We start from the raw sequence: 9,454 nt of genomic DNA, 5'->3' as shown, positions 1-9,454 counted from the left end.
GGAATGCACATGTCACTGCACCAAAAGAATGGGCAGAGATTCAACCACTTCTAGAGGTAACATCTGATCAAGGACCACTGATATTGAAGGAAGCAGTTCAAGCTTCACTAAAGTTATTAATGAAAAACCAGGCTCCTGGCATCAAAAATATATCTAAAGAAATGTTTCGATGAACAGATGCAGTTCAATAAGAACTCATTGGTTATTCAGTAAGTTTAGATGGTAGTTACCTGGCTAACCAATTGAAAGAAATTCTATGTTGGTGGCCATTCCAAATAAAGGTAACTGAATAGAATGCATAATTTATCAGATGATATCATTAATATCACATACAAGTAAAACATTCCTTAAGATAATTTTAAAAATTACTGTAGTAGTAAATTAACAGAGACATGCCAAAATTTCAAGCTGGATTTAGAAAAGGACATGGATGAAGTATATCATTATTGATGTTAGATGGGTCTTTGCTGAAAGCAGAGAATACCAGAAACCGGTTTACTTGTGTTTTCGTACCTACGTAACGTTAAGTGATTTGACTGTGTGGACCATAACAAGTTATGCATACATTGTAAAGAATGGGAATTCCCCAAATAATTGTGCTCCTTTATGAAGAGCCTATATCTTGAATAGAACAAGGGATGTTGCAGGATTTAAATATGAAAGAGTGTGTGACAGCATTATAGGCTTTTACCATCGTTATGCTACACAAATAATCCAAAAAGGCTGAAGAAAAAGTAACATTAGAAATTCAGGACGATTCATTAGTAGCATGTGCTATGCAGATAACACAACCTTGCTTGCTGAAAGCAAGACTTTCAAGCATTTACTGAAGAAGATGAAAGACTGTAATCTTCTATATGGATTATAGCTAAATGTGAAGAAAACAGAAGTTATCCCAGTGAGATTAATAAAAAATAAATATCATTATAAATGAAAACTTTGAAAATGAAGAATTTATTTTTTTCTTTGATTCACAATCAATGCTCGTAGAAGCAGCAATTAAGAAGTGGGAAATCATGCTGCACAGGGTAAATTTATTGCTAAAGTGATTATAAAGCCAAGATGGTACATTGAAGAATAAGTTGTGCCTGCCTCAAGTCATGCTATTTTAAATCTCTGATACGCTTGGGAAAGCTGGATAAGGATTAAAGAAGATCTAAGAAGATTTGATGTTTTTAAATTAAAGGGTTAGAAAAGAGTGCCTTCCTTGCAAGATGTGTAATGAAAACGCTTCCTTCAAAGAGAGAATGGTGGGGCTTCATGATATATACTTTGAATACATTATCAGGAGGGGCCAATCTGTGGAGGAGACATCATGTTTGCTAATGTAGAGGGTCAGAAAAATAAAGGGAGACCTTCAATGAGAAAGATTGACACAAGGAGATTGATTAACACAGTGACTCATCAATGGGCTAAAGCAAAACAATCATTGTGTGGATAGCACTGGGCTGGGCAGTGTTTCATTCTGTTGTATATAGTGACGCTATTATGTGAAACTGGCTAGATGACAGCCAACAACAACAATATCTAAGAGTGTCATATATGTGATGTAGACATTTCAGAGACAAAGAAGAAAAATGAAGAATATCTGGTGACAAGAGACCACATTGAATGCCATATGTTTATAGTGCCTTAACTTTATAAATATGTTTAGAAATCCATGCTCCTAACATGACCTGAGAAATAATAGATGCCAGTATTAGTCATTACTACTTGCATTATTTTAAAATTAAGGACAAATGAGGTTTCTCTGACAATACATAAAATAGAGTAAGAAATAACAGTCCTGTAAGGAGATTTTGGTGTTAGTTATGATGATTTATTTTTTCCTTCTTATAATGTTTTAGTGAAATAAACAAAGAAACAGGTATAATTGAATTGCCTAAAAAATGTGTCAGGAATGATATCCCTAAATTAATGTCAGTGGTACGTGTACATGGAATTTTCCTTAGATTATAAAAATTGTATTTGAAAATTGAGGAATGTGTTATTGTGTTATCTAAAGAAGCAAAGTCAGTGGTGTGTGTGTGTGTGTGTGTGTGTGTGTGTGTGTGTGTGTGTGTGAGAGAGAGAGAAATGGCTCACACAGTTGTGGAAGCAGTAAGTTCAATCTATTTCAATTCCATGAGTCAGATGTTAAGCTGAAGGCTTTTTCTGACTCCTGTAGCTGTCAGGGCTGGTGAACCAGCAAACAGGGAGACAAACCAGGGAGCAAGAAGACCACAGGCTGGTTGAACACAGACTGGTTGAATCAGAGGGGGATACATCCAAGCTCCACCAGTCAGACTTTTGTCTGGAGAGTTGAATGAACCCAAGGTCAGCAGACAGTATAGCAGACTGCTGATAGCTCCCAGGGTCATCAGGCAACATGAAGCCATTGGTTTAAGTCCAAGGAATCTGAGATCTATGTGACTTTGCAACATTCACACCAGCAAGAAGAGGGACAGCTTTCCCCTAGAGTCGACTTACATAGGAACAGACCGTACCCTCAATTACACTTCCTTTCAATTTTATCAAGGCCATGACCTGATTAAAGGGGTGCCCCTCCACCCTAATCTTCCTGCAACTACTTGGATACTCACAGAAGATTCCATTATGGAGCTGATTAAATTACATTAGATATCAGACTCCTCTACCAAGTTGACACAAAATCTAAATATCACATATTAAACCAACAAACAAACAAAACTTTTAAGCACCAATCACAAATGATTCAAAGTTCTCTTTCAATACTTAAATTAGAATACATTTCTTTCTACTTTTCCAAACTCATCTCTTTCAAATTTTATGTAACTGTCCAGATATATAATGAATTTTCTCAGCCAATAGATATTCAAGAGCTAATATATGCAGATATGAAACTTGTGCATAGGTTGAATTGCTTCTGCATGGTAATCAGTGCTAGTGGTTTGGTTCCAATTCAGAGTGACGCTATGAATACATTATTGATTGGAAGGGCAATGGTTGCAGATCCAAGTAAAATGATCCAAATGCCAACTTCAATTTGTTCTTCTTTTTTATGATTTTGTTTATTGTTTTAATAGCAAATATCTTTGTTTTCTTTACACCACGCTATAAACCAGTCTGAAGCCCATAGTCTTTTCTTGGAAAAAGAAAACGATATCAATTTAATTGCATCTCAGATGTCCCTGTATGTGTTCAAGCAATAAGTGCTGTGTTAAAGTAATAGACTGAAAAAGATATAAGGGAAAGATTTATTATAGACCTTTCCTAAGAAGAAATACTATCCAGGTTCACTATTTGGGAGGGAAATCTTAAAGGGCATTTAGCACACAATAGAAAGTTATACCAGGAATGGCAACTATTTCTCTAATTGGATTTTTGTCTTGAAGCACCCTGATATGGATGAAAAAAGTTTTGTAAAAGGTTGTATAAAGACAGATTTGAAAGAAATGCTATTCTGGAAAGAAGAGTTATGAGACATGAAATTAATTTCCTAGTATCTAACTGTGGTTCTGTTTCTTAACATCCCGAAAGCATTCTCGGGGTCCAAACAGTTAAAGATGCTACAGGTAGCCGGTGCTGTCCGATCTTGACCTGCGTTCCACATCTGAGCCAAGTTGATAGACTCCAGAGCAAATGCAGGGGCCACTTCTACTGTCAATGTAAGTAGTAAATTTACATAATTCGAACAGTGTTCATACCTAATGAAATCATTGTATGTGTGTACACACACAGATATACCGGTAAAGACGGCCCTTCATGAAGTTTGGCGTTAGTTCTCATTGTTTCTTTTACCCTTTGATCAAGTGGAATTATTCATTTATATGTGCTTGCTTAGCAAGTGATCACATCCTTGGGCAGGATATGAGTGGAATGCCAGTGGAACAGAAATGACGCTTTGGTTTATCCTTTCAAAGGAGACGGTGCAAAAGGTATAAACGTGAAGCAGTGTGTATTGAAGAGGTTTAATGAGGCCCTGGTGAAATGGCCCAGGTCTTAGATGCACCCTGGTGGTATGGTTCCACATAGAGCTGCCCCCGGGAGAAATTCAGGCCTCTTTTTCCCCTTAAGCAGTTCCAGTCCCCAGTCCCGGCAGCCTACAGGGGCAGTTCTAGCCTGTCCTGTCATGCGATTGCTATGAGTCGGCATCTACTCTATGACAGTGCGTTGGTTTGGGGAGGGGAGAAAGAACTTAAGGAAAGAGTACATAGTCCGTGGCTCATAGATAAGAATGAGTAGGCTCCAAATTTAGGTGATAATTAGAATAGATGGAGCAGATAGAACGGGATAAATGGCAAAGAGGTAGATAAATGTTATATTTCATAATGACAAAAGCAATCTCTCTTTTATTTTTCCCTGAAATACCTTTAAAGGTAACTGTGGGTAGTTACGATGATGAAAATGGTAATCATGAAATTGGATTAATGGAATCTCCTATTTAATATTGGTATTAGAAGGCCAACTGTACTTGGGACCCAAAGTATTAATTGGAAATCTAAGGGAATACTACAAAGTTGCCTGTTCCCCACTGCTTCTTTTATAGCTGGCCTTCTGTTTTGCATGCCTTTCATGATTTGCATTCCTCTATTCTTCCAGAAGGTAACAATCCCAATGTTATATTCTATTGTAGTAATTACTATTTAAGCACTTCAAAAGAAAAGCAATGTAAATTAGCTAGCAGCTATCAAATTTAGAGTGTCCCTTTGGGGGCAGAATTCCGAATGCTCATCTGGCCAGGCGCCCTTGGATCCGGCCAAGCAGGCGACACAAGCAAGACTGGTGATGTGTAAGCGGCCTGGTCAGAGTTCAGTGTGAGAGCCTTCTGAGCAGGGAGGTATTCAGAAACTCATTATGTGTTCATAGAATAGCACTGGGTGGATTTCAAAGTAAGATGAATGTAGATGCCTTCACTATCAATAGGAAAGCAATTACCTCCTCTTGGACAACAAAAATGGCAAGGAATTCATCATTTATAAATGAAGCAAATTAAATTATGGTATGATTTTGTGTAAGAATAGAAAGTGCTTTTTTCATTCATATTTGTAACACGGTCCTAAAGTCTAATTATAGTGCTTGGTGTTGCAATGTATATTACTTTTATTATCATTCACAATTTAGTTGTCATTCGTGCTTGGAAATTAGAGTGAGTGCAAGAATTGTACGGTTTTCTTGGTGTGGAGTCTAACAAGACCTGGTGGCATGGTCATATAAGCATTGAACTGCTAACTGCAAGGTTGGTGGTTCAAACTCACCAGTCATTTTAGGGGAAAAATGAGACTCTGCTATTCTAAAGATTTATGACAATTCAGAAACCCTGCATTAGGTCAGTATGAGTCAGAATCAATGGCAGTGAATTTCAAATTAAAAAAACTAATGTAGGTGTTTTACACAATGGGCAACTCTACCACAGAAAAAAATGTAAATAATGGTACTGGCACAAAAGAGTGTAAAAGTAGACAACTTAAATAATAACATCCACCCAATTATAGGCCTTCACTCGAAATATTACAGAAATTTAAAATATGTAAATCAAATTGAATTTTTTAGACTTTGTTAAATATATTAACATTCTGTTAAATATGTTAATATACTTGCTAAAAGTACATAAACATTGGGACATTACTTAAAATACTCACTAATGTTTTGTTTATTCAAAAACATTACATAATATGAAGACCACTTTTGGCATAGCCATATAAATAAATTTTGCTAATATAAAAATATTTTTACTTATTTTCATCCAAAAGTTATTTTTATATTATGTTTTAAAATATTATCTTATTTCAGGGTTGAAAGTTAAGTACACCTATTATAGTTGTTTGCAAATGCTAGAGTTATTTTAATTTATGTTAATGCTATAACATTGTATCCAGGATCTCTCTGTGCTTGGAATGCTCATGTTTTTTATTATCTCTTATTGCCACAGCAATGTGTCCCACGGGTTTCAAGACTACTTCAATAAAGTCATCTATTCTTAGCTGCTTCAGCAAAGCAAATAAAATGCCACGATTAAGCTTAAATTCAGATTTAATTTTCAAGAGGGGAAAAATCTCATTAATAATGTCAATTTTAGGAATAAGAATATAAAAGTATTTTTGAAACAAAATCATTATAGATTTGGTTTAGAATCAAACACTGATGGGTGTAGTTTATTTCTGCTATCTTTATTTATAAGTAAAAGTAAATTATTTTATAATGTAACTTTGAGTTATTTGTAGTTTACACAAAGGACCATTTTACAATCTTGACTATATTTCAAAAGTTAACCAAATTACTGACTTTGCTACATTACATATATCTCCGTTGCATTTCTCTTTTTTTTCCCAGATGCTGAAACAATTTTATTCCGGTTGTCTTTAAAACCATCAATACACGGTGTTTTTTATATAAAATCCGTAGCATAGGCACCCTAGACTTTCTATGAACTAATTATACAGACCTTTTTAAGCAAAAAAAAAACCCTTAAATGATTTCAATTAGTTTGGCTTGAAAAAAAATCACATTTGGACTGATTCCTAAAAGATAGCATTCTATCACTCTGCATCTGCGGGTCTTAGAGTTCAGATGGTTATCATTTGGTCCCTTGTTCCTGCATTCTTGCATACGTCATACTACGTAAATAGGTTTATTTGTCACTTAATGTTCCATTCATCAGCCTTTCCTGCAAGTTCATCAGAAGGTTGAGCAGGTGGGGCCTTTCTCTGTGTCTTTTTTCAAGACCTTCCAGAAAGGGAGAAGCATCATCCACATCATGGATTGTGAACTCCAAGTCTTTGCCAACAATTCTGATGGAAACATTTTGGTTGTTAGGTCCTGCTCGGCAGGAAGTGTCTCTTGAGGAACTAAGACCGTGAGTAACCAAGTCATCCAAATTGTACTCTATAAATTCAGACATCCGTCTCTCTATCTAAGTACCAGCTGAGGGAGAGCTAGCACAAATGGACATAGCTCTTAGTCAAAAGAGTTAACAGGTGGACGGGTTTGGAACATGCGAGGGCCCTTAGCACCCTAACCAACAATGAACAGCCCAACTCCCTATGACTTCTGGCCATATCGCTGAGTTGGTGTCTGGATTTTGCTTCCAAGTAGAGACCCAGGAAGAAGTCTGTCGAATACAAATCTCTAATCCTAACACTCCTGGTGCATGGAATTGCAGTAGCAGTTTAGCATCAGCAGTAACCCTGCAACTGAAAACCTGTGTGGTCAACATGGAGAATTTCTTTTCGAAGAGCTGCAAGCTCTGACTGCATCCTCGTCAATGCAATTAGCACTGCATGGGTTTTTCATTTCGGGCCAACTGTGAGTGAACCTTGTTTAACAGCTTCCATTGCCTTTCAATTCGATGACTCCTCTCCTGCGGACTCCAAACAGTGACATCCCTGTCATAGTGGTTTCCAACCATGGTCCCGCCTTGGGCTTTACTTCAGCCTCCTACCTCCATTTCTCAGGGTTGGTTCAGACCTGTAGTGACCCTATGCACACATAGGAACAAAATATGGCCCTGCGCCCTCCTCACTGTGGTTCCTGTGCTTGAGCCCATTGGTGCAGCCATGGTGTCCGTCTGTCTCCTGAGCGTCTTCCATTCCTTAGCTGCCCCTCTATGTTATCAAACAAGACATCCCTCTCCAAGGACCGGTTTCTCTTAACAACATGGCCCAAGTATGTAAGATAAAGTCTTGCCTCTTAGGAGCATTCTGCCCACACTTCTTCAAAGCAGATGAGTTTGTCCTTTTAGCACATCCATTATGGTTCTCCAGCACCACCATCCAAGTGCATCCATTAACTGACTAGTCCCATGAAATACAAAGTGCTAAATTTGATTTTATAAAAAAGTATTGGTCAAAATAGTAAGAGATGTAAATAGGACTCAGATTATTTATTTTGAAAACCTAAAAAATTTATATATTATCAAAACGGATTTTCTGATATATACCTACATATGCATTTCTGTTCATCTGACAGATAGTTATATTTTTTTCTATCTTGTAGGGTAGCACTTAGGTATTGGGCTGATAACCACAAGGTCAGCGGTTCCAAACCACCACTGCTCCTCAGGAGAAAGAGATGACTTTCTATTTCCATAAAGACTTCCCGTCTCAGAAACCCATCGGATCGTCATGGGTTGGAAAGGACTTGACGGCAGTGAATGGGAGTGAGTGAGTGAGTGAGTGAGTGAATGAGTGAGTGAGTGAGTGAGTGAGTGAGTGAGTGAGTGAGTGAGTGGATGCACAGTAAAGGATCAAGGCCACTGGAGAAGCTCTGAGACTAGTTTGTTAGCGGGTCAACACTCATCACTCTACTTCAGCAACTTCCCTCTTCTATCTTCCTTTTCTTTTCCCAACATGGATCGAATGACATTAACTCTGCCCTAGGCAATGTTCTAGAGCTTGGTCTAAAGTCTAAAGACTCTAAAAGTGGATACAGACTTGCAATTCAGTGTCGCTCAAGCAAAGATCTAGATGAGATCATTTTAGATCATGATAACTGCTATTAAGACCCTTCTATATTGATACGACGATAGGGCAATGGGCTGCAGATTCCATTGTGAATTGAGGAGCTTAGGGAAGTGTGTCGGACCCATGATGGGGTAGTGGATACTCCTTGGGCTGCTAACAGCAAGGTCAGTAGTTTGAAACCAGCAGTCCGTCCTCAGGGGAAAGGCGACCCTTTTTACTTCCTTAGATAGTAGCAGTCTTGGAAACCCACAGGGGCAGTCTACGCTGTCCTTATAGGGACTCCATGAGTCAGAACTGACTCCACGACAGTGAGCTTGTTTGTTTGTGGTTGAGAAGGAGCCATGAATATGATGAATTGCGGAGAATTTCAGAAAGAGGAATCGCACATACAACTGCCCAAAGCAGGAATAACTTTGTGGCAATAAGATTGGAAGCAAAAGTCTTTGTGGCTGGACCATGGACAAATCTATTCATGTGTCTATGGCTCCTAACAGTAACAGTGTAGGGCTAGCATGCAGGAAGCCCTTTCTTGCTGCAGCATGCCATGCCCTGGCGATGCTCATCTGTCATCTTTTCTCTTTCTCCGCGGCAGTATTTCATGCTTGCTTATTCTCTTGACTTCAATGTACCTTGGTCATTAGGATCTCCATCATCCAGAGGGAATATTTACAAAGGTGCAGCAACATATCAAAACATCTTCTTCGATACATTTAATTGATAGATATTGAATTGAAGAGATGAGTGAAATCATTTCCTGTTACAAAGTTTACCACAGAGGTATTTGATTTATTCACCTTTTTTTAAATCCCTATGACACTGTCCTGCCTGCCCACTCACCTGCCTCCACACCCATGCTCCTATAACTGATTTCAAGCTTTCACCAAATGCTGGCAGAGGCAAAATGATGAGGTGCATTTCAAATTATTACATGCAAAAAAAGCCTCTTAGAATGATCATTAAGAGATTATATTGGGCAAAAGAGTTGAGTTATTTGCATAAAGTAGCATTTAAAAATGTATTTTTAGATTCAAGCA

General features: G+C 37.9%; 1 pseudogene; it reads right to left on the bottom strand.

Annotated features, from left to right (window-relative positions):
• Positions 1 to 6,596: 6,596 nt before the first annotated feature.
• Positions 6,597 to 7,366, bottom strand: LOC142423936 (proteasome subunit alpha type-1 pseudogene; annotated as a pseudogene).
• Between the last annotated feature and the right edge of the window lie 2,088 nt (positions 7,367 to 9,454).

This window comes from Tenrec ecaudatus, chromosome 13, assembly GCF_050624435.1.
Source record: "Tenrec ecaudatus isolate mTenEca1 chromosome 13, mTenEca1.hap1, whole genome shotgun sequence".
NCBI lineage: Eukaryota > Metazoa > Chordata > Mammalia > Afrosoricida > Tenrecidae > Tenrec > Tenrec ecaudatus.
Note: the sequence above shows the minus strand (reverse complement) of the source record. Positions and strands in the feature narration are given on the sequence as shown.